We start from the raw sequence: 23,486 nt of genomic DNA on the forward strand, positions 1-23,486 counted from the left end.
GTTGTATTGCCTAGTTCATTATCGGAGATCCCTTAAATCAGCGGTGCATTTTTTAAATGTTTATCAACATTCTTTTGGCGTGACGCCGACCCTTTAAGGGAAGAATAAACATCGCTAGCTACAGACTGTCCTCTAACTCATTGTTTGATCCTTGTAATGCTGCTACATTCGGATAAGCCCAGCAGTTGTAATTGGATTTGAAATGATTCACCACCAAAATGCAGCGTTATTATTATATTTAATTTAAAAGAAATACGCCGATAAAAATGCACGTGGCTATCATGTGGCCTGCAACGTTGCTACTTTAATAACATTTATTTCAATATTTTCGCATTTGAAAATCAAAACGTTGTTGGAATGTTTTTTTTTATGGGGGAAAAAAACCCCCATTGTTGGAATGTGTGTTGCTTTCTCCATTTATAGACGTTTGTAAAGAAATTTAATTGCAGAATACAAAGGGCATTTGTGAGCGCGGTGACACAGCCGAGTGGGCAGCACGTTCGCCGATTGTTGTCGAGGTTCGTGGTTCAAGACCAGTGGCCGCCCTGGTTACTTGCATGTGCATTCTAAATAAAGCGTGTTTTTCACCAAGATTATCCGAGTATGTCACTCTGACCCTGATGCCCTTTCGACCATCGACTCGCCCGTAACACTCTGCGTATAACGGTACGGGCAGCATCGGAAACAAACATTGAGTGTTTTACAATTAGGATCAAACGATAACCTATGAACTGAGCATCGTTTTCATAATCGATTACCGATTTTGAATGTTACGAACCGGTAATATATTCCAGTGAATGTTTTGTGTTGAATGAACTGCGGAGATAAAAAGAAAACTGCATGGCGGCAGGCCTAGGGTGAGTTATATATATATCTAAGTAAAAAGTAAAAGTTTATCCCCGGCAATTGCTTACTCATGCCACAGCTGCCAGAAAGCCCACCACTGACTTGTGTTTAAACGGACGAGGATGGAATCGGACTCTGTATGGCAACTCCAATGGTGCCAACCATTACACTGCAGCAGTTGCCTGCGTTACTCAGTTAAAAAGTTAAAACAAAAATGTGTTATTCATTGCGAGGCCCATATGTGGCAGCAAACCAGTTACTGGCTTCCCCGTGTTATTCAATGTGGTTACGGGCAATGCAAACAAAACACTATTACAATATCGCTTAGTAGTTCACAAGCCATACCTTGCAAGCACATTCTTGGAGTGCAAATTAATGCGTCGCTTAACCTTGATAGACGAATGGTGTACCGTCTCTATTTACAATATGAACGTAATCGTTTTTGTGTGTGTGCAGCATTACCTTGTGGATTCATCACTACATGGACTCCTCTACTCAAGGCCATTCGACTTACAAACTTTCAGAGATACGAACAATCCAGTCTGTATGTCCAGTGGCAGCTGTTCACGATGCTATTGCTTGTTACAAACTTGTTACAAGTTAATTTATGAAGAGACGAAGAGAGCGACTGTGCAGACATCTCCTGGTACGTTTTTCAAGAGAGTGGAGAGGAAACACGAGCACCAAAGGATAATTGGCATCTACATCTGCAGAACATGAAGAACCAGTGGCATCTACATCTACAGGAGATTATACAACTTGTTTGTAATCGACAGGAGTAAAGTTGGACTTACAAATCGACTTACGAACAGATCACTGGAACCTAACTCGTTCGTAAGTAGAGGAGTCTCTGTATTGGTGCAAGGTCTCGCATATTTTCCTGCATTCTAGATTTGAAGCTTTCGTGACTGCAAGGAATCATATTCTTAGGTTTTTTCGGTAAAGTCACGTAGGTAAAACATCAAAAATAATGAAAATAAAATAAAAACAAAAATCACGACGTTTCGGAGGCAACACAAGTCTCCGTCATCAGGTGGGACCGTCACAGCCAGATTAGACTTGTGTTGCCTCCGAAACGTCGTGATTTTTGTTTTTATTTTATTTTATTTTCATTAATTTTGATGTTTTACCTACGTGACTTTACCGAAAAAACCTAAGAATATTTTCCTGCATTCCTTCCCTTTCTTTATTTTTGCCCCCCTTCTGCCAACTCTGACACCGTCCCCCTCTCTTCATCTTTGCCGTCTCTCGGTCTCCACGTTGTCGTGCCGTTGTTCTCGTGACGCAGTCCTACCCATTTCCACTTTTTTTTGACTTGACAACAGCATCGGTGACCCCCTGTTTCTTTCCTTATTACTTAATTCCTTGACCTCTTCGACTTAATCTTACACGTACTAGTTTCCATAGATCTTTGGCAAACCGTATACCGTAGCCAGATTCAAATGGAATGGCAACAGGGCCTGCAGTACTGTTTCCAGACACAGAAATATTCACGCCCAGCTTAGAGCCCATTGAGGTTACAAGCCTTTTTGTCAAAGGAGATCTGGGTTACGAAATCAGATGTAAGAAAATAACCACTATATAAAAAACATACACACACACAAAAGGAAAATATAAAATACCACGTATAGAAACACACGACTAAATACTCTCAGTTCTACATTTTACATGATAAAATATTTGTACAAATCAATGCTATAAACAACGAGATGAAGACTAATGGAGGGCCAAGGAATGGAACGTGTGCGAAAGGATCCACATCGTGGAGATGGAGTCATGGAATTTGCTGGTGTGATGGAGGTGCTCGGTGGATTCTTGCATCGTGGCACCGTGAGAGATGGCGACTGGTTGGGAAGGCCGTCATCCAGCAGTGGATTTACCGTGGATGATGATGAGTAAGTGGGCTTCTTCGTAGAATCAATTCAGCCTCGCAATTATGTGCCATGTTTTTTTTTTACCACAGTTAGCCTTAATGTTAATCCCGTAGTGATTTAGTGTTATTTCAATTAAGGTGGTCTTTGAGGCGAAGTGAAAATGTGAATCCTCTGGCTAAATATAATACTTCTTGATATATTGAAAGTCAATACGCTGTGTGATTTATAATGTTTTGGAGTGACTTTAGCATAAAGTTTTGCTCCAGTGATGGACGAAACAAGCCATATTTATCGGATGTTTGTCCAATTTCTCTTTTGTTTCACACATTTTTATAAATCAGAGGTCATTTTGTGTTCCGGTATGCTGCCATACTGGACCTGCCATCCAAAGGTCGCCGGTTCAATTCCATCTCCCGGTGCGGCACTTTAAACGAGGCACGTGTTTCATAAATTAAATGCCCTCCCACCACCTCTGTTCACCCAGTGGTGTAAAAAATGGGTTCGCCACCACATGCAGTCGATCGGCAGGTCATATGCGTGGAAGAGTAAGCCAAACACAGAGCAGTTCCACGAGCAGTGGTGTGAGCAACTACTTTCAGGGCTGTACCTTAATTGTTTAGTCCCATGTTCAATTTCGGTACACGTTCAGTTCTGAAATACTTGTAATCTACTTCACAGTTCTTTTGCTGCTGTTATTGATATTGTTGCTGTTGTTATTACTCTAGCCAGCGTAGTGGTGCCGTGGCAGAGAGCTTGGATCACTGTGTGAAAATACGCGAGTTAAAATCTCCGTCGCAGGTCACCAGAGCATATCAACACTCTCCAGATGGACGATGACCTCTGCAGCCCCGGTAAGAGCCTCTTGAATCGATAAAATGATTATCACACAAACTGGGTTTCCAATTAACTTCTTTGTTCAAATGCACTTCTTTAAAAATTATATATATATAGTAGTTGCAAGGTTGTATAGAGTAAGAAATTAAGACATTAATGAACTTTGGCATCGTATCGTGCTCAAATATCGCAGTGCGCGTTGAGAACAGGCAGCCGCGGAGCCAGTTGGGACCAGCAGGGGGCAAGACTCAGCTGGACATTGGCCCGGCGTTCTTCACTCAATGCCAGAGGGGGGCCCACTTTCGCCTAGAAGGCATCATCGGCGTGAGGGGCCGCCACACATTTGAAACCATTGGGGGTTTGACAGCAGCACGCTGATGTTGATGATGGGGGGGGGGGGGGGGGTGTTGTCGCACGTTGTGCATGTCAGGGGCCGCTTTAAAGGCCACCAAAATACGATCTTTATTTCTGCTTTCGTCTCTGTATCTCCTCTTGTTTTTATATATTTTTAAAAATGTGTATTTTAACAAACAGTCCGATACAGAGCATAAACGGCGACTTACCATGAGGGGCACGGGAACTGGGCGGTGTAATAAGTATAACCCGTAAAAACAAAGTTTTTCACTATAAATCCTTTATATGCGTGGCGGCTAGAGTCCTCTCGTCCTCTGGCTTGAGATGGCTGCCACCTATGGGTCAGATGATTGCATTGCACCATTAAGCAATTGGTAATTAAATATAATATTTGTCCTAAAAAGTGTAACATTTTTGAAAAAAAATTTCACGAACATTAATTGTCACGCACAACGAGACTGTGTGGAAAATGTCAGCTCGATTGGATCACGGGAAGTGGGTTAAAAACGACCGAAAGATTTGCACGGTCCGAAGCAAGCAAGCGAACTTAATATAGAGGATTTAAAAAGAGTTCAAAGTCTCTGCTCCTGCAACAATCAACAGACAGGAGAGGGGGAGGGGAAGATGGGCTCACGCTCCCACCCAGGTGGTGGGGACGACAAGCGGGAACATGTACTTTGGGGCCGTCCATAAATGACGTCATGCGATTTTTGACGATTTTTGACCCCCCCCCCCTCGTCACACGGCGTCACACAAATCAGACCCCCCTCAAATATGACGTCACAAAACTCTGCCCCCCCCCCCCCCCAAAAATAAAAATGCTTCAAATCGCTTTAAACTATTGCCATTGTAGTGCGCATTTAATGTGGCGCTGCGCTCTAATGTTGTAGGAGAAAACATTTATTAAAAAGTCTATTTAATAAAGTAGAACGTGTTGTCTATATTCATTTAAAGTTGCGCATTTTGATGTGACGTCACATTTCTCATCGTCACAAATGTCTGACCCCCCCCCCCCGGAAGTGCGTGACGTCATTTATGGACGGCCCCTTTTACATACAGAAGGGGTGATCAGTTGTTGTTGTTATTGTTGAAGTTGTTGTAACGTTCTGACCTATCCCCCACTGGCCATCCGTGAAAAAAAGAGCTTGTCAGCTTATCGGATTCCTCCAGTATGAATATTATGATTCTGATCGTTGAGGAAGAACTTAAGTAAGGAGTGGTGGGTGAGGCACGGGGGGGGGGGTAGCGAACTGGGAGAAGGAGCTGGTGGGTGGGGGGGTAATGGGTAAGTGTGAGAGACGAGAGAGAGACAACAACAACAACTTACACGCGCTTCGTGAACGCGCCATTGTTTCGCGTTAATGAACCGGTGACGTCACCCGCTTGCGTCAGCGACTCTATTTTGAGACGCAAATGACAGGCCGATGTGTGTCTAATTGGTACAGTTTACTCGGTGGGTGAAACCGCTGCTGCTACTGCTGCTGCATTGGCAGCGGTGCACAAAGTAACATTAACACACACACAAATCCCCCCTCCCCTCAACGCACGTGTTATGAAGGTCTATTTCTCGAAACGTCGGCGGTTCTATAAAAAAAAACATCGACTAAGTCAGTGTTGTTGACGAGTGCGTTGAGTAATTTGTGCAATCGCTTCCCCGTCAAAACACAAAAGACGCAAGGCTAAATGATAGCGTACGCAGAGGAAGGGCCACACTTGTTTTTCTTTCCAATTCCATTTGTGGATGAAGGCCTTTCCACGCCATATGAGTCCCGGTGGTTGTTTGATCGTTCTTCACCACGCCCGTCAGTAAGATTGTCGGTGAAGGGGGGAGGGGTGGCAATCACAGTTCCCCTCGCTACTGATGTTAGCTGCGACCGGGGAATCCATCTCAGCTCACCAAGTTCACAGCGCAGTGCTCCGACCACTGCACCACCGCTGCATTCGGGAGACACTGTGACTTAAAAAAAGATGAAATCGCATTTGATACGCGAATCGCCGTACAAATATTGTATTGATTGAAGCGACTGGAAATTGCCCCTTCACTCGTTGTGACATTCAACCGTGGTGAATACAGGGGAAACATTTCTGAACCCTCCCGAGGCAAACCGGGGCAAACTTGGTACCATGTGGCATTTGCATATTCTCCGTTATCCTCTCATATGCACGCCGTTCTCTGGACACTCGTATGCGTGCAACATACCCGAGATGGAAACACAGCCACCAAAGCAACATTTTTCACCGCGTTATAATTGCAGTGAACGGTAAGTCACGAAACAAAAAAAAAACGCATCGTGAAAAACTCGACGCAGAAAATTCCTGGCTTTGATCTTGCTGCTGAAGCTTGCTGGGCCACAACCCCTAGCCCACATCAACTGCACAAACCATGGCAGCAGCCGATGGGGATACAGTACAGTGCTCATACCTGTCAACCCATCCGATTTACCCGTATTCTTGTACAGGAAAATTGAATTTCAGGTCCATACGGCGTACATCCGTTTCAATACGGGCAAAAAAATGTTTTGTCTATTTGTTTGTGTTTCTTCCTTGCGATGGGATTTTTAGTATGAACGTTGAGATCCGTAAGGGCACCGGGTGACCAATAAGGTCTGAATTGGTCTGTAATAAGGTAGGTACTGATAAGTGGTTGACAGGTATGCAGTACCTGCAGTCATAATGCAAACGAAAAAAACATAATTCTGATAATGTATGCACTGTCCTTGAAGTTAATTGGTCCACACCCGAGACAGCTTTCCTTAGAGCCTAGTCTCACATGGGTTGGACCAGATGACGCCAAAAGGGTGTGGACCAATCAACTTCAAGGACAATGCAGACATCAGAGTTATGTTTTTTTGTTTGCATTATGACTGCAGGTATTGTGGTCTATGCAAACATGACTCCTTGTAAAAAAGGTGTCAGTTTTGTTGCCAGATAGAAGGGTAAAAAAACAATTATCATATTTTTTACTGGCAAATGAGGTTCCAATGAGGTATGCAGTACTTGATGATGATGCACAAATTGAAAATTCCCGGCCACTGTACAGAGACTTTGGTCATCCAGAACAGAACCAAGCAACGTATAACGACCCAGTGGGCGATTTTCAATCACGAAAGAGGCGTCACAGTGATACACTCCTGGCGCAATTGTCTGGCTGAACCACCACAGCGCAAAATGATAGTTGTTCTACATCAGGGGTGGGGAACGTCCGGCCCGCAGGCCGTATAAGGCCCGCGAAATAATTTGGTCTGGCCCTGCCAAGGCAACCGCAGGCTGGACTCGAAATTCAATACATCTAGGAGCAAACCTGGAAAAGCAGTTGCGAGTAGCAATATCATCAATACCAGCTAATATCACACGCCTCACCAAAGAGAAGCAGTTCCAGCCATCACATTAGGGGTGAGTTAATTAAATGTTTGACCAAATATAACAGGCTAATTTTTAAGTTGATAATTCTGTTTCGCTCGCGAATGATGTTATACATATCCAAATGGCCCTTGGCAGAAAAAGGTTCCCCACCCCTGCTCTACATCAACATAAGCCATGAGAATAAGTGAGTGGTGGTGCCGCCTGACGGACAGAGCGTGGTATTGCACCTAATCTCAAAGGCGACAGGGTGCTGGAGGGCTAATACGATGCATATTCTTGGTTCCCTCGGTAAAGTCACGCAGAAGGGAAATAATAAAAAGAAAACATAATAAAATAAAATTCTCACAACGTTTCGGCCACAACCGCAAGCAGCCGTCCTCAGGTGAAGAACAGAGCTGTCGGAAAGACAGCGTCCTTTATTATTTTATTATTTCCCTTCTACGTGACTTTACCGAAAGAACCAGGAATATGAATTCCTGCAGTCACGAAAGCTTTAAATCGAAATTGAATACGATGCAGTTTAATGAACGACTGGTGTTGGCACGATAACAATTCAAAACTAAACTACTTTTTTATTTGACCAAGGTAAGGCCCGCTGAGCTATACAGTTCCTTTTCAGGAGCGACCTGGCCACAAATGATAGCTCAACGAAGTGGCTTATCGCGTAGAAACGTACAGCAGCCACATACTCTAAACGCGTGATTCTAAATGTGGAGGGGAAAACCGGAGGAGTCGGAGAAAAATCCCACGTGACCACGGGGAGAGAGACACGTGCAAACTACACACATACAGGCATCAGGATCGGGCTCGAACCCACGACCTCCTGTTTACCAGGCGAGGTAGTTAACATTTCGCCATCTCGGCGCCCTAGGGTTTGCGGAGGGGAATTTTTTTCTTTTTGACAGGGCTCTATCCCCATTTCTCTGTTACAGTCGATTTGATGGGGGGGGGGGGGGGGTGAGACGGGTGAACGAACAAATGAGCTATTCGATTATTTCGGAGTTCATGTGAGTTGACAGAGAATGTATAACTGGGGACCAGTCTGTTGGACGAATGGCATCTACTAATATGCAAATGTAATACCCCCCCCCCGCCATCTTTGTCCACCCAGCAGTATAAATGAATGCACCTCAGTCGATCGCCAGGTTGCATGTGTGGTGGGGTAAAGTGTGGGTATCCCTTCCTCTTCCAAGCGTGAAAGAGTAAGCCAAATACCCTCTAAACTTGAGGGGCTCTCTATAGCGCTCTCTGTTGGAGATTCTTACACCAGCAGTGGCACGAGCAAATCATTGTCGGGCTGCTCCTTTACCTTAAAACATCAGATATTTAGAACTTTAGGCCGACCCTACCTGTATAAATTAAACCAGTTTAATCCGCAGGCTTTACAGTATATATTTTTGGCAGCCAACAATTAAAAATGTTGTCGTTTGAATGTTTCACGTTTCGACCGGCTGTATTTGTGCCGAATTGTGAGCATTCTAATCCCTCCCCGTGTGCATCATTAGAATTTCCATCATTCGGCGATCTCTTTATTTGATCAGGAAATCTCAAACCACTCGTCCACTCAAGCCACCCACCACGACGCGCCTTGCCGTATCCATCAATTGTCTCCATTCAAACGCAAATTAAGTCGCGTCACACGCGGCACGCGCCTTTTAATGGGCAAAACACATCTCACATTATATAGAAATTTAAGAAACGCCTTCAATGCGTTTCAATCTGAATCAGCGGCCTCCACCTCACGAGAGACGCACACGTATATACATACGCACACACACACAGAAGACGTGTTCAGCAATCTCCGGGTGCGTGCGGCGTGTATAGATTTATACATAAAAAAAACTGGCTATCATGAGTTCGATTTCCGGTCATGGCTAACATCAGACATAATTTGCGAATGATATCTGAACCAGTGGTAGTTCACCCCCTCGTCTTCATCATCCCGCAACGATCATTGTTAAAACAACCGCTGTGATGACAGACACGGGACGTGGGGAGGCCTTCGTCCAGCAGTAGATCGACATACCACTGCATTTGTATCATTATTATTAAACGAAGATTGGTAACCACGGAAAGGCGGACCATGATGATTCGCATGGCCTGGAGTGTATGAAACGCGCTATGAGATGGGTTTATCAATAACGAATGAGGCAGGGTGTTTTTACAGCCGTTCCACAATCCATGTTGGGCGACTCTTCAAAATCCACCTCCGTGTTTTTCCACCGATTTATTCTTCTCCCCCCCCTCTCTCTCTCCCCCTCCCACCCCAACACATCACATCACCGCCCCCACCCTCCCTGACTTCATCCCTCCAGCCCCACCACACAATTGCAGCCTCGCTTTTGCAGCTACGCGTACAGCCAGCCGGGTCCGCTCTGATGAATATTACGTAGAGTGCGGTTGCAATGCCGTACGGGTATTTATTTGTAAGATATTTCTGCGTTTCCATGCAGTGACGTGCGACTTCCTAATATAAACAACATCAGCATAGGTGAATTCGCAGCGAATCCTTGCTCATCTCTGCTGATGCACTAGGCAATACACACACACACGGCAGCAGCAGTAGCAGGACTAGGCGACTGTGTGTTTTCAATAATTATATATTTATATACATGTATCTGTGATACGTACGGAACGCGTAATAAACACATCAATGCATAAGGAGCCAGAAGGCGCACGAGGGGACCATGCCAGCCAGGAGAGACGGCACTGGCAGCCGTGAGATGTCAGACGGAACGGTGCGCGTCTGGACTCGGTTCTTCGATACGCTGGTCAGCGCCGTCGCCTCGGCAGGTAAGCACAACCCTGCCCATGCCGGCCCTGCCCTTGTCTTTTTCTTCCCTTGTGCTGTCTTGCCCTCTTCTCTGCCCTGCCTTTCTCTTCGCTGCCCTTCCCCCAGTGCGGGCTTTCCCTAGCTCTTCCTTTCCCTGTCGTACCCTTCTCTTCCCTTGCATTCCCTGCCCTTTGCTTCGCTGCTTTGCTCCTGTCGAGGTCTCCCGGTCGTGACCCCACCCCTCTCCGCCAGTAATCGTTGTTATATTTCTATTTGCTTTGTTATCAGCGCGATTCAAAATGAATTCGTTATCGCTGTTGCTGCTCGTCGGCCACTTGCCTACCACATGCGCTGCGCAACGGGACGGTTGTTGCGTGAACAATCATTCTGTGGTGGTAATGGTGATGATGATACCGTTGCTGTGGATGATGATGATGATGGTGGTGGTCATGGTCGTGGCGACAGTGGCGGTGATGTCGCTGGCGAGATGGAGATATGGAGCTGGATGGTGGGTGGCCTGTAGATTCTGAGATTGCGTTGACATCATCCTGCGGAGGTGCACATATTAAGTTTGAGTCTGCGTGTGCTTGTGAGGCTCTGGTTACGTTTTTTAATTGCGCCACGTTGCTTTTTCACACGCGATACATCACTTGGATCATGAGATACAAACGCCTCCTAAGTATATATATATCAAATTATTTAATAACCATATTCCGCTGCACATCATTCATTCAGCTCTCAAAATAACATTTCCCAGGGTCGCTGGGAGACTGGCGGATGTGGCACAGACATAGCGAGACGCATATTGGATGTGGTGTGCCGAGTGCGAACATTATTTTCTCGAGTAGCCAATCCGAACAGATCACGGCTGAAATTAAAGCCCTGACTACAAGAATTGCCACACACTGCGTACGTACGTGTGAATAGGTTGAGACCTGTTAAACGTCACTCTTTTTTCCGCCCCGTGGCAGTCCCAAATCTGACGAACGTGTGAGAGATTCTGTTTATACTGGAAACATTGTACACACCGAACAAACCGATCTCCCCTCCCATCAACCCACCCCTCAACCCACCCGTTGTGTCCTCACGCTGCCACGAGTCAATCTCACGCCCTCCACTGGCCGTTCTCACGCATCACCCATCTATCAGCGTGAGAGCGTTGTGCGCTTACGAATATTGAATACAGATGTCCATTATTGCCCCTTATGTAGCTCGACGTGTGCTCGTACAGTGTTCAATTAGGCACCACGTGTAATCACAATATCAGAGATTCGCCCAAACCTCAGTTCTTGTGGCTTAGGGAGGCTTTCATCCAGCAGAGGCATTGCTCATGGCTCACGATGATGAGTCCTTGTGACACACAACGGTCCGCATTTCCGTGTTTGTCAATCTCCTCCGATTACATTACAAATTAAGTCGTTCCGCACTACATGCGCCTGATGATTGGTACACAACTACACGTCTTCCATGTGTGCATGTGTTTTCCACGCAAGAGGTGTTGCATATGATTGGCGTTCTCTCACACTACGTGGGATGTGTTTAGCAAACATCTGCCACGTGCAGTGTGTAACGAATTCATATTTCACTATAAACTGTTTATCCTCGTTGTGATGTATACTTCGGCGTTGGCAGAACTGCAGTTACGCTGCAGTAAGATGCATGTGAGCTCCATTCTTACTTTATTGGAATTCCTGTGAGAAGACTGGCCATGTGAATGTGGAATTACCACTCGTGACTCAGGGAAGCCAACAGATATAGATGTGTGCTGTCCTCAACCCTGAGGGTGGAGAAATTACACCTTTGACTTGTCCGGGAGTACAAATGCAAATCATTTATCTTATTTTTAGCCTTTTGTTATCTACTGAATGATGGCCTCCCCCATACCATGTTGGTCATCATTAACCCACACTGACCCAGGGCTGGTGGATATCAGCCACCATGGGGATGTTAGCCGTGGTCAGTAATCGAAGTCAGGTCACCGAGCTCATTGGACAGTGCCCCCATGCAGCTCTTCCAAAGGTTTGAATAAAATAAAAATAAAAACGCAAGGGAAATGTATCCGTGTTTTTTTTATTGACACAGCCAACCATTTAAGTAAGTGATCTGTGGCTTTCCACAAAATGCATTGTTTATATTTAATAATACTAATGCCGTTTATGTACCCACGAAAGCCCCAGTCTCATGACTTTTTCAGTGGGGGGGGGGGTGGGCCGAGATCGGCATGTCTGGCCAATTCCATAAATGAGTGGTATATGGCAGTCTTGATTTGAAGCTTTCGTGACAGCAGGAATCCATACTCTTTGGTAGGATGTCGGAGTACCTGGAGAAAATCACCCACATATACTATGGCATCTAGACTCATAATTATGCACGGTTAGATTTAAGAATACGTTGTTGTACTAATTTTTTTTTTTATCCAGGTAAGGCCCACTGAGCTATATAGCTCTTTTTTCAAAATCGACCTGGCTACAAATGATAGCTCAACGAAGTGGCTTATCTTGAGGAAATTTATAGTAGCAGCCACATACTCTAAACGCATGTTTCTAAAAATGGAGGGAACACCAGGAGGACCTGGAGAAAAATCGCGACCACGGGGAGAACACGCAAACTCCAAATATACAGACATCAGGGTTGGGACAGAACCCACGACCTCTTATATACCAGGCGAGGTAGTTAACATCTCGCTATTGTACTGCCATCACCTAGCCAATATCAGTCGTCTATAGCAGTGTGCATGGCACACCATATTTAGGCAGCTTACTGCTCCCCCATGCAATAGTTGGCACATTTAATACCATCCTTATTCTACAGTTTGTAAATTTGAATTGGTATGCGTGTATCACATGCTGTGTTTGTTTACGCGGTGAGACTCGGCACAAGCACAAATACAAGCGTACCCAACACTCCTCGAAGCATTATCCAGACATTCGTGCAGACTGATACGGTATTGACATTACTATTATTACCGCACGCCTATTCATTTGGCGACCTGAAATCCACTCCGAGACTTTATCTGCGATTAGGGACAGACCCACGTCTGTGCAATTTAAAGCTGGGGAGAGTATTAAGGAGAGGAGAACACGGACGCATCATCCAAGCCCCACACAAGCACCTGCCATGGGAATTGCCACTTAATGGATGCCCTCCCCTACGGCCCCAGCCCCCAACCCCCACCACCTCAGTCACCCACCCAGCCATAGCTATCGCACCAGATGTTCTACTTCCTCGTCTGGCAGTCATGTGGCTATGTTAGCTCCAGTTCAGTGGTTGGCGATGCTCCCGTGCCAGGTTTTTTGAGCAGCAGGGACTATGTACTTTCTACCAGACGTTCCGATGCACAGTTGTTTTTAGCAGCGGTGGTTATGTGACTCCAGTCTGCTGGAGTTCTATAACTGCAGGAGACATTGTACCACACCGACCATCGCAAGACCCAGCCAGGTAGTGGAGACTGTGTGGCTCCAGTCCGACGGGTTGACGCCTCTCCCATTTCTTTTTCTCTCAAAAGGAGAGGACATTTGACCCGGACATTCCACCGTCCAATCTTGCAGGAGCAGGCTGTGTGGCACCTATTCGGTGGAGCGACGTGCTGTTGTTTGCAGTTTTTCAAATGCAGGGACCACGTACCATTCCAGATGGTCCACTGCCTAGCGACGGCATTGTGGCTCCAGTATGGTGGAGCGATGCACTCCCGTTTCAGGTTTTTACAATTGTATGGGAAATGCGCAGGTGGATTACCTGATTGTTTTCTACTCGGGAGTTGACCTGTAGGTCATCAGTGGTCAGGCTCTCGCTGCCAGCCCAGTTCTCCTCTGACAAAACTGCATCGATTTTATGATGCTGTCTGGTGAAAGGACCTCCGATGAAGCCGCTTCTGTTATAGTCCAGTTGTTATGTGAAACCATCTACCCCTTTGCTGCTTGGGACTGGAAACCCCGAAATGGGATATCTACTCACCGAATTAGAACCACGAGCTTCTTCAGTGGCCCCGACGTCAAAATCAATTAAATGTTTACATTAAGAAGTTGAGGGGCGCTTCTTAGAGGTGAGTTTTAGTTTTAAGACATTTTACCTTTCACATTTTTAAGCCATTTCTTGAAGACACGTAACAACACAAGCATGTCGACTTTGCTACCGCAGCTGATTTGAGGAGTGGGGATAATTCTTATCTGAGGTGTCTTTATCTGACCAGACAATAGCCCTTGGAGACAACAATGCCCTGATGCGTGTATTTATCGAAAAGGTAGTTTCTGCAAAACAATGGCCAAATTGGCAGCAAGCAGCAGTTATTTGGCCAATCTTTGCCACCAAATTCCAATGGGAACCTGTCTTTTTGCCAACTCATGAATCAGGCTTCACGTTTCCTTTGCAGAGGGAAGCCATAACAAGACTTACACGCTATGCAATAGAGTTGATGTAAAGTGAAAGAGGCAACTACTTGTCACTTATAGCAATCTCTGTATACTCTGCATGGCAAGATGACATCACCATTTTTTGCTCATATCCCACACACAGCCTTGCAATGGCCACCAGCTCAATGGAACCACGTTTGTGGCAATTTAAATTTGGGTATCCACCGTTCCCTATTGCTACCATTTGTTTCCTGACGGCTGTACGTATCGTTGACAAAGCAGCCTCTTTAAATGTTGATAAGTATCCTTTTAATTATAATTACACGACCGTGTTGTTTTTTTTACGGCTGTGCTGCATGGCTTTCCGACGGGGTTCAAGTCATACTGCGTCCCGTGATGTCCGACGCGTAGCTCTATGCTCTGGGAGCTTCTTCAGAAAAAAGGCATCTGTCAATACATATTCTAAGGCATGCTTTTGAAAATAAGTAGATTTTTTTTCTTCTTTTTATACTTTTTAGCGAATGATAGCCCTTTTTTAGCCGTTGCACAATCTCATGGTTTCCATCCATTGGTCCCGAGGTGTTCGTAGACAGGATTTGGAAACACTGCCACACAAACAAACACACGTCCTCCTCCATGTAGGAACTGACAAAATCCCATACAAAGTCCGCGAGGACCTGCAGTGTTTGGTGCAGATTGATGCGGTGCTCAGCCTTCGGACCACGAGCTGAGACTTTTTCCCATCGGGTCTCATCGGCTTTCTTTTTATTTCTGTGGCGGCAGCAGCAGCATCGTAATCGGTACGATTCCGAGGATTAGCTTGGTCGGCATTGGACTTCATGCAAGGAATGAAATGGGCCCTTCTCTCTCCCCATGTCCAATTTCAGCCCCAGCTGCGAAGCCTGGTGTACCCGCCCCTCCGAATTCGCGGAACCCCAGTCCGTGCACTCTATAGCTAAGTCACCGGTCCGATTCCAGTCATCGACACACGCAAACAGTCGCAGTTGTGTACAGAACGTGGCCTGAGCCGCCGCTATGTTGAATCGGCCAAAAACGGATAAACGGCACAATGTGGTGAGCATCAGAATACCGTCGCCGTTGTACTATGCTTTTCATTTCAAAGGTGCCTGCTAGCAGCACTTATCCCACGAGTCTATGGCTAAATATGGCTCTCTATTATCACATGCAAATAGACTACAACTTGACTTTTCTCGAGTCATTCGTCTGTAGAGCCGTAAAATACTTTTAAAAAATTGATTGTCAATGACGGAATAAGTACTTGAGGTTTTAGCAGACTGTTTGCAAGTTGTATACAGTAATAACGTATGAGCATAATCATAATTAATATACTTACGGCTGCTCTGACAGAAAGGCTTTATTTTCAAGAACTTACCCTGGCCACAATTTGTAATTTAAATATGAATAACAACGTTGAGCCCTTTGTAAATACGCTCGCTGGATGAAGGTCTCCCCAAGTCACACCCACTTGGGAGTGGGTGTGAGGGGGTGTTTGCCCATATTTCACCACGCTGGTCAGTGTGAGTTGGTTAAGGGGGAGACACGCAGGACAGATTCAGGTATCACTTAATATTAATCTAAGCCACCGTCGGGAATCGAACCCAGATCCCTGGGGTGAATAGTGCAGTGCATTAACCACTGTGCCACCGTTCCATACCCAATTGTAAATTTCAACTGGCACAACTGTGTGGAATTCAATAACGAGCACTGTATATTTAAGATTTACGGGGGAAATAATGCAGCACTGACATTACAGGCAATTATCCGTGTGGAGGAGCACGGGAAATTGCAACTCGTTTCACAAGCATAAAACTACAGCAACGGTTTTTATTTTATTTTCTGTAAATTAAATGTTTCCTTGAACAAGCAGAACTCCAATGTTATTGGCACTGTGTCCATATGTCGGTGTGTGTGCAATGCTACACGGAGAATACCAATGTGGCTCTGTTGCTCCTTAGCGAGATAAATAATGTATGCAATATTGGTTTTATTTAAGCCAAGCCTGTTTGATCAGTGTGGCAGGCGCGGTTTCCGTGAATTTTATATATTCGTAATGCATCGGATATATTCACGAGTGGATTCTCGATATATGCATATATTAAACGTGTTGTAAATATTACATCGAACGCGGGGTTGTGTTCGTCTACACTCGGAAGGGGCTTTCAGTTCCAATCGCTGGTGGGCATAGACTCGGCCTGTCATCCCTTCCGGAGAAGATAAAATGAGTAAGGGGCCGTCCATAAATGACGCACCTGGGGGGGGGGGGGGTCAGGCATTTGTGACGATGTGTTACGAGGGGGGGGGGGGTTGAGAAATGTGACGTCACATCAAAATAGTCTTTTTTTTATAAATGTTTTCTCCTACAACACCAGAGTGCAGCGCCACATTAAATACGCACTACAATGAAAATAATTTAAAGCGATTTGAAGAATGTTTTATATATGTTTTGGGGGGGGGGCAGAGCTTTGTGACGTCATTTGAGGGGGGGGGTCTGACTTTTTGTGACGCCGTGCAACGAGGGGGGGGGGGGGCAAAAATCGTCCAAAATTGCGTGACGTCATTTATGGACGGCCCCTAACCACTTCCAGTTGTTGACGTGTGAACTTCGGTCGTGTCGTTGTAATGTGGTGCAGTCGTTCCGCCACTGGAGCCTCAGCTACACACATCACACCGCTCGGGCACACGCACACAGACTCCGCTATTGACAAACAGGACACTCTTTGCCTATTGTGGTACCACAATAGGCAAAAACCCCCCGTGTAGCCTTAACAGACTGTAGGGGGCAAGTGCTGTGAGCGAGCACCTTTGAAGGCCGGAACGGAACACGAGGGGGTGGGTGGCCAGCACCACGCCCGGCCGCCTTTGTCTCCCCCAGTGGCGATGTTTACGCACCGCACCAGGTACTCATTTGAGGCTGAGCCGACCTGGGGGAGGCCCCGGACCGGTTCAGATAATCGTCACTGGTGTTGGCCGTGAGCGGGAATCGAACTCGGGACGCCGGGTTCGTAGGGCAGCGCGCTAACCGCTGCACCACCGCTCCCACTGCACACAACCATTGGTACACACAGCCTGCACCAAACCACAGTACTATAGTGCACACACACACACTGTGGTACACACACACTGTGGTACACACACACACTATCACTGTGGTGTACACACACACACTAGCACTGTGGTACACACACACACTACCACTGTGGTACACACACACACACTACCACTGTGGTGTACACACACTACCACTGTACACACACACACTAGCACTGTGGTACACACACACACTAGCACTGTGGTACACACACACACCGTCTTGTTCACCGATGGGTATTTAACGTCTCGTCGTCGGGGCTCCGGGCGTCATCGCTGTCCGCGCCCTGCGCGTCGTCGCTGTACCCACACAACCCCCGCCCCCCCCCCGCCCCCCCCCGCCCCCCGCCCTTCCCCCCCGCCCCCCGCGTCACCGCTGCCCCCACACAACCCCCCCGCCCCTCCCCCCCCTCCCCCCCGCGGGGTCGCTCACGCATCGCCATGCACGCCACGTCGCGCCGCCGCGCGTCACAGCCCCACGTCCTCGGTGTAGCGGCGGCGGCCTGCCGGGTGGACGTCGTGGCGATGCCTGCCCGCAATCCCCCCATCCCGCAGCCACCCCTGCTGCCGCTGCGGGTGCTTCTGCAGCGTTTTCCCACCAATACGCAATGGGGGGGGGGGGGGGGGGGGGGTAACGCTATCGGCTGCGCTCAATCCACTGCTGGACGAAGCCCCCCACTCCCCCACCCACCACCCACAAACCGCCACGGTTCTGGAATGATTCGTGGCAAAAGTCCACTCGGTGACCTTGCGCGCGAGGTCAACTTCGCCGCTCCTTCTCTTCTCCTTTTGGTGGACGTTCTCACCGGGCGCCTTCCACGCAGCAATCGGATGTCGCTCCGTCATTGTACGCGGGGCACCGTGGACCATCGATCCCTCGTGCCGCGTGTCGTGCCCCAACACGCTCAATCTTCGGACCCGTCTGAATCACGTCGTGCGCGTTCTCTCATTCGAGTGTTCCTCTTGCTGATATTCCAGACATTCCAAGCGTGCGTTTTCTCTGCGCTTCTTTGCCCACTTTTCAGTTTTGTAAATACTCATTGGGTGTTTGACCAAATGCCTTTTGCAGCGTCATCGTCAAAAGTAAAAGTGTCTTGACACTAATCTGAGGCCTTCCTCGGAAAAAGAAGGTTACGACATTATTTGTAAGGCAAATTTGGCCAAAATAAACATTCTTTATAACTCGAGGATGCGTGAAGGGAAGAACAGCGTCAAGAATTTAACAACGAGACGATCGTTATTTCGGAGGGGCTGTTCACTGAAGCTTCTGAAACTCTCCGATCGTCACAATCATGGCAACAGGAAGGGCGATGGGCCCTATTGCCTCGACGGGCAATTGGGAAGTAGTCGTCTCCCCACGGGTCCAGCGACCGGCGGGGAAGACCTAGGGCCAGGTGGTAGGAGACTGGTCAGGGGGCATGTCGTGGAGGTCACCTCGTTGTCTCCTGTGCAGCTGCTGCGAGATCTGGCGGAGGGTAGAGAGCGTTGTTGACGTTGCGGTGGCATCGTCGGCGGTGGCGCTTTGGCTACGATGGCGTCTTGATGTTCAGGAAAGAGAATGGCGGTCATTTTTATGAAAGGAAAACGGCCGATGTATGTAAAAAAAGAACTGGGTGTCATTTTCTTACATTGTCCAAACAATATCGATCCATGGTTGATGCAGGCGTTTACATCTACTTCCGTAGATGAAAACACCCCCCTTTAACTCTCAAATGTCGATTTGCAGTCACAAGCCAGCGTGTCCTTAATTAAAATAGTAACCAACTTAAATCGCTTGTCAATCCACCACTAGATGTAGGCCTCTCCAGGTCCTGTCGTTCGTGGTGGTGGTGGGGGGGAAGAGTGAGGGGCTGTCTGACCATGCTTCACCACGCTGGCGAGTGCGGGTCGGTGAAGGTGGAGAGAGACCCAGGACCAATTTAGAGTTCACTCGCCACTCATGTTTAACCGTGGGCAGGAATCGATCTCGGTTCACCAGGTTCACGGTGCAGTGAGCTGGCTGCTGCGCTTGCGTGTCGCTAATATGGGTTTCAAATTCCACCGAGCGTTCTGGGCTCCATAGACAGACATTTAGCGATTCCCAGCGTGCGCTCCATTTGACATTGCCAAGCTCTCTGGATGCCTTTCGGAAAGGACTTTCGCTTCGCCAGGAGGCATCAGAGCAGTGCTCTGAAGTCACATACTAAACTAAACAATTATATTTTACCAGGTGAGACCCACTGAGGTGTATAACTCATTTTCCGAAGTGGCCTGGCCGTAAATGATAGCTCAACCAAGTGGCGTATCACGTGGATATGTATAGCAGCCAAATACTCTAAATACATGTTTCTACACGTGGAGGGAAAAACCGGAGAACCGGGAGAAAAATCCACGTGACCACAGGCAGAGATACGTGCAAACTCCAAACATACAGGCATCAGGGCCGGGATTGAACCCCACGATGTCCTGTATATCAGGCGAGGTAGTTAACATCTCACCACCATGGCTGGTGTATACATTAGCACTGTCCGTCAGTCCATTTGTCAGAGGGGAGTGCCCTTGCCTCTGAACATCTGAGAGTTTGCTAGCATTGGTTCAAGTAAGCACGACTCTGCTCATGAAGCGCTGAACTTCAAAACCGGTACAGAGTTTGTGTTGAACCAAATGCTGCTGATATGATGCACTCCCGAAATGTCACGCGGCTGGTGGAACGAGTACTATATATTTTTTCACGTTGAGGGAAAGACATTTGAAGGAGACAGATATGGGAAGGGACAGCTATTATGTTGTGTTATGTAGTATAACGTTGCGTTTGCTATTAGGGACCTGCTCTGATCAAATGTGGCCAAAATAGATCGCGGGGTCGCCCAAAACTTTAAGAGAAATCGGAGAAAAAAAACCCGGTTTTCAAAAATACAAATGCATTCTGTCCTGACAGCTACTCCGTCGGCTTCCGTACTGCGAATTAAGTATTTCAAAGACAAAATGCACTTTGCAGAGCGTTACATAACCCACGCGTATGCGTGATGTTTTCGAACTCGCACCATGAGCGAAGCTTCACATTTGTGGCAAACATCCCAAGAGACGCAGCTGAGGTGGTTATCGACATATCATCAGCTATTTGTTTTTTTTTGCGTGTCCGATTTTCATAGTATGTATGTATGTTTGATTTCTTTGGCACCGTACGTAGCCAACCGTGCTAATCGTATCGACGAACGTAAATCCATGGATCGTTGAAGAGATCTCTGTTAATTTGAACCGCCCAGTGTGAGCCACGAGGAACTCCGGCTGCGTAACGGCGAGCACGCGCTGGACCTGCAACCACCGAGGTTGCCGCTTCGATTCCACAGTGCGGCAGTCGGAATAATTGGGGAACGTTTCTTCAATCGTCTGCCACTTCCGTCCACCCCAGCGGCACAGATGGGTGCACCGCAGTTAGTGGGTCGGCAGGTCGCGTGCAGGTGAACACGTCTGGCTGGCGTTGAGGACTCGGTCAGGATACCTTCCAGAGGGGCTTTCTAGAGTTCCCTCTCGTGGAGACCCTTCCACCAGCAGTGGCACGAGCAGGTAATTGCATGGCCGCACCTGTACCTTCAGCAAACGCTACAAAATGTAGTGTTTTTTTTTTTGCGTGTCATATTTTCACCTCGCAGTGCTGCCCCCTAATATTGCTGCCACATCGACTTATTTCCCAGGAGCCGCCGTGATCCGTAGGGATGCGCTGCGATGCAGGCCGACGTGTTATTTCATCGGGAATGCGAACGGGTCTAAATGAGACGGAAGCTGACAAAGGGAAAAAAAACAATTGGCGCAAATTTGTTGAAGACGCTCGCCGCAACTTTCACTCGGCATAAAATAATAAGCGTAGATTTAAGCCCTTTTGTCGTTCTTCTGCTGGATGAAGGAATTGCCATGATCTTTCAGTGATGGGAGTTATTTGACCATACTTGTAACGCTGGGCAGTGTGGGTTTGGTGAAGGTTGTGGGAGCACTCCGTATATATTTTTTTAATTAAATATCAATGTCATTATTTACCCAGGAAAGCGTCACTAAGCCTCAAGACATGTTTCAGGCGCGTGTCCTGCTTTGGGATGTTTGGGAGGAATCTCGAGTCCCCCAAGAAAACCCACGATCATAAGTGGATTTCCCTCAAACATTTGCACAGATGTTGTATGCGTTTGTATGTCCCGCGTGTCTCAGTACAATTTAAGTCTGGAGGTGACCGGGTGGCTCTGAGGTCAGAGTCGCTGAGCCAGCACACCTTGAGGACCTAGGTTTGTATCTGGGTTACAGATAACCGTGATTAACCCGGGTTTTCAAGGTTTCATTTGTTACGGTCTCGTCCTGGGCAACAATATCTGCACAACAACAACAAAAACACAATCACATCAAATTCGGGTTTCCACTTCATGTAGATGCATTCCAGCTCCGAGAATACTATTATAAAAGCGCACAACTTTATCCATCTGTGATGAACGCTGCACTTTCCGTCGTTTTCATGCAGGGGGCGCTGCAAACCCACGCGCCCCCTGCATGAACGACGGAGGCGCAGGGACAGACGTTCGATTACGTTGGAATCGATCTGCAGACGGCGGTCTTCTCGCACGGCCAGTTCTATGTCGCCTTATCTCGATCCCACAATCCCAAACAGGTGAAAGACCGCATCGAACCGAACCCCCAGCAAGGCCATCAACTTAACAACGAGAGAAAATTCACACGAAATGTGCTTTTCAATTAAGTTTCCAGATGTAAAATGATATTAGCTTAAAGTTTGACGAACGGCCGGCACTCTGCCAAAATCTCGATGGGATGTTTTTCGCCAACGCCCTGGCAGCAGACAGGCGGAGGTTTAGACGGCTGAAACTGATACGATAAAATCATCCCTCACACTAACAAAGTGTCTCCACCTTGCTGAAATAACTAATTAGGTGCATGTATTTAATAATGCATGATATCTTCATGGACACGCTCTACAATGATCCAATCAAAATGACAGTGAAAATAAATGTTATAAAAGGTTTTGATTGATGTTGTTGCTTTATCCACCAAGGTCAAACTGCTGTTTAAATATAATTATCATGAATGTGCCATGCTGCCGTGGTGTAATGGTTAGCACACGCGCCATGGTGGCGAAATGTGAACTACCTCGCCTGGTATACAGGTGGTCGATCCCGACCCTGATACCGGTATATTTTCAGTTTTACATGTTCTCCCCGTGGTCACGTGAATTTTTCTCCGGGTCCTCCTGTTTTTCCCTCCACATTTAGACACGTGCGTTTAGAGCATTTGTCTGCTATAAATGTCCACATTTGTGGTCAGGTCGCTTCTGAAAAAGAGCTATACAGCTCAGGTGAGCCTTACTGCCTGATAAAATAAAAGGTTTCGTTGAAGAGTAGTTTAACATCGTTAATATTCAGTTCCAGAGGTCCACTGGTTTGAATCTCCCAGGCTGGCAATTGAAGCAATTGGCCACGTGTCTTACCCCCACCCCTCGCCCCCTGCATCTGTCCACCCAGCCGAGTAAATAGGTTCACCAGAGTTACTCCATCGGCACATCGATCGTGTAATGGGGGGGTCAAGCGAACGTGCTCACTCAGTCCTCTTCAAAGGTGTCTGGCCAGCATGGAAGAGTAGACCAATGTACCCTCTTGAGGGGGCTCTCAAGCCAGAGGGAAGGCCCCTTCCATGACGAGGATCGTGAGCAAATGAAACTGCAGGAGCTGCACCTTTACCTGAAAAAATGGACACCGTTTCCAACGGCGCGTGAACACATTTCTACAAAAAAATAACACTTCACCACATTTCTTCACTTCTTTTATACGTGTTAGCGTTTTTTTTTTTATATATCAAGACCTACAACGCCACACGAGGGAGACAAAGGCGGCTGCGTGTGGTGCTGGCCTTACCACCAGCCCCTCGTTACATTGACAAAGATAGAGACAAAGCTTCCTCCTCCCCCCATATAGCCTTCAACAGACTGTTGGGGCAAGTGCTGCGAGCCACATA

The 23,486-nt window shown here is 47.1% G+C and overlaps 1 protein-coding gene across 5 annotated transcripts in view; it reads left to right on the forward strand.

Annotated features, from left to right (window-relative positions):
* Positions 1-9,586: 9,586 nt before the first annotated feature.
* LOC144932485 (disks large-associated protein 2-like) overlaps positions 9,587-23,486 on the forward strand; it is a 173,813-nt gene continuing 159,913 nt past the window's right edge. For 3 of the 5 annotated variants that reach the window (XM_078856604.1, XM_078856605.1, XM_078856607.1), the window contains exon 1: positions 9,588-10,064. The gene's annotated coding sequence lies outside the window, so the exon portion shown is untranslated. Of the gene's footprint in view, positions 10,065-20,879; positions 20,942-23,486 lie in introns of those variants that run through there. The other 2 variants (XM_078856601.1, XM_078856603.1) reach the window with 2 other exon arrangements.

Source organism: Lampetra fluviatilis, chromosome 5 (assembly GCF_964198595.1).
Source record: "Lampetra fluviatilis chromosome 5, kcLamFluv1.1, whole genome shotgun sequence".
In the NCBI taxonomy this organism is placed as follows: domain Eukaryota; kingdom Metazoa; phylum Chordata; class Hyperoartia; order Petromyzontiformes; family Petromyzontidae; genus Lampetra; species Lampetra fluviatilis.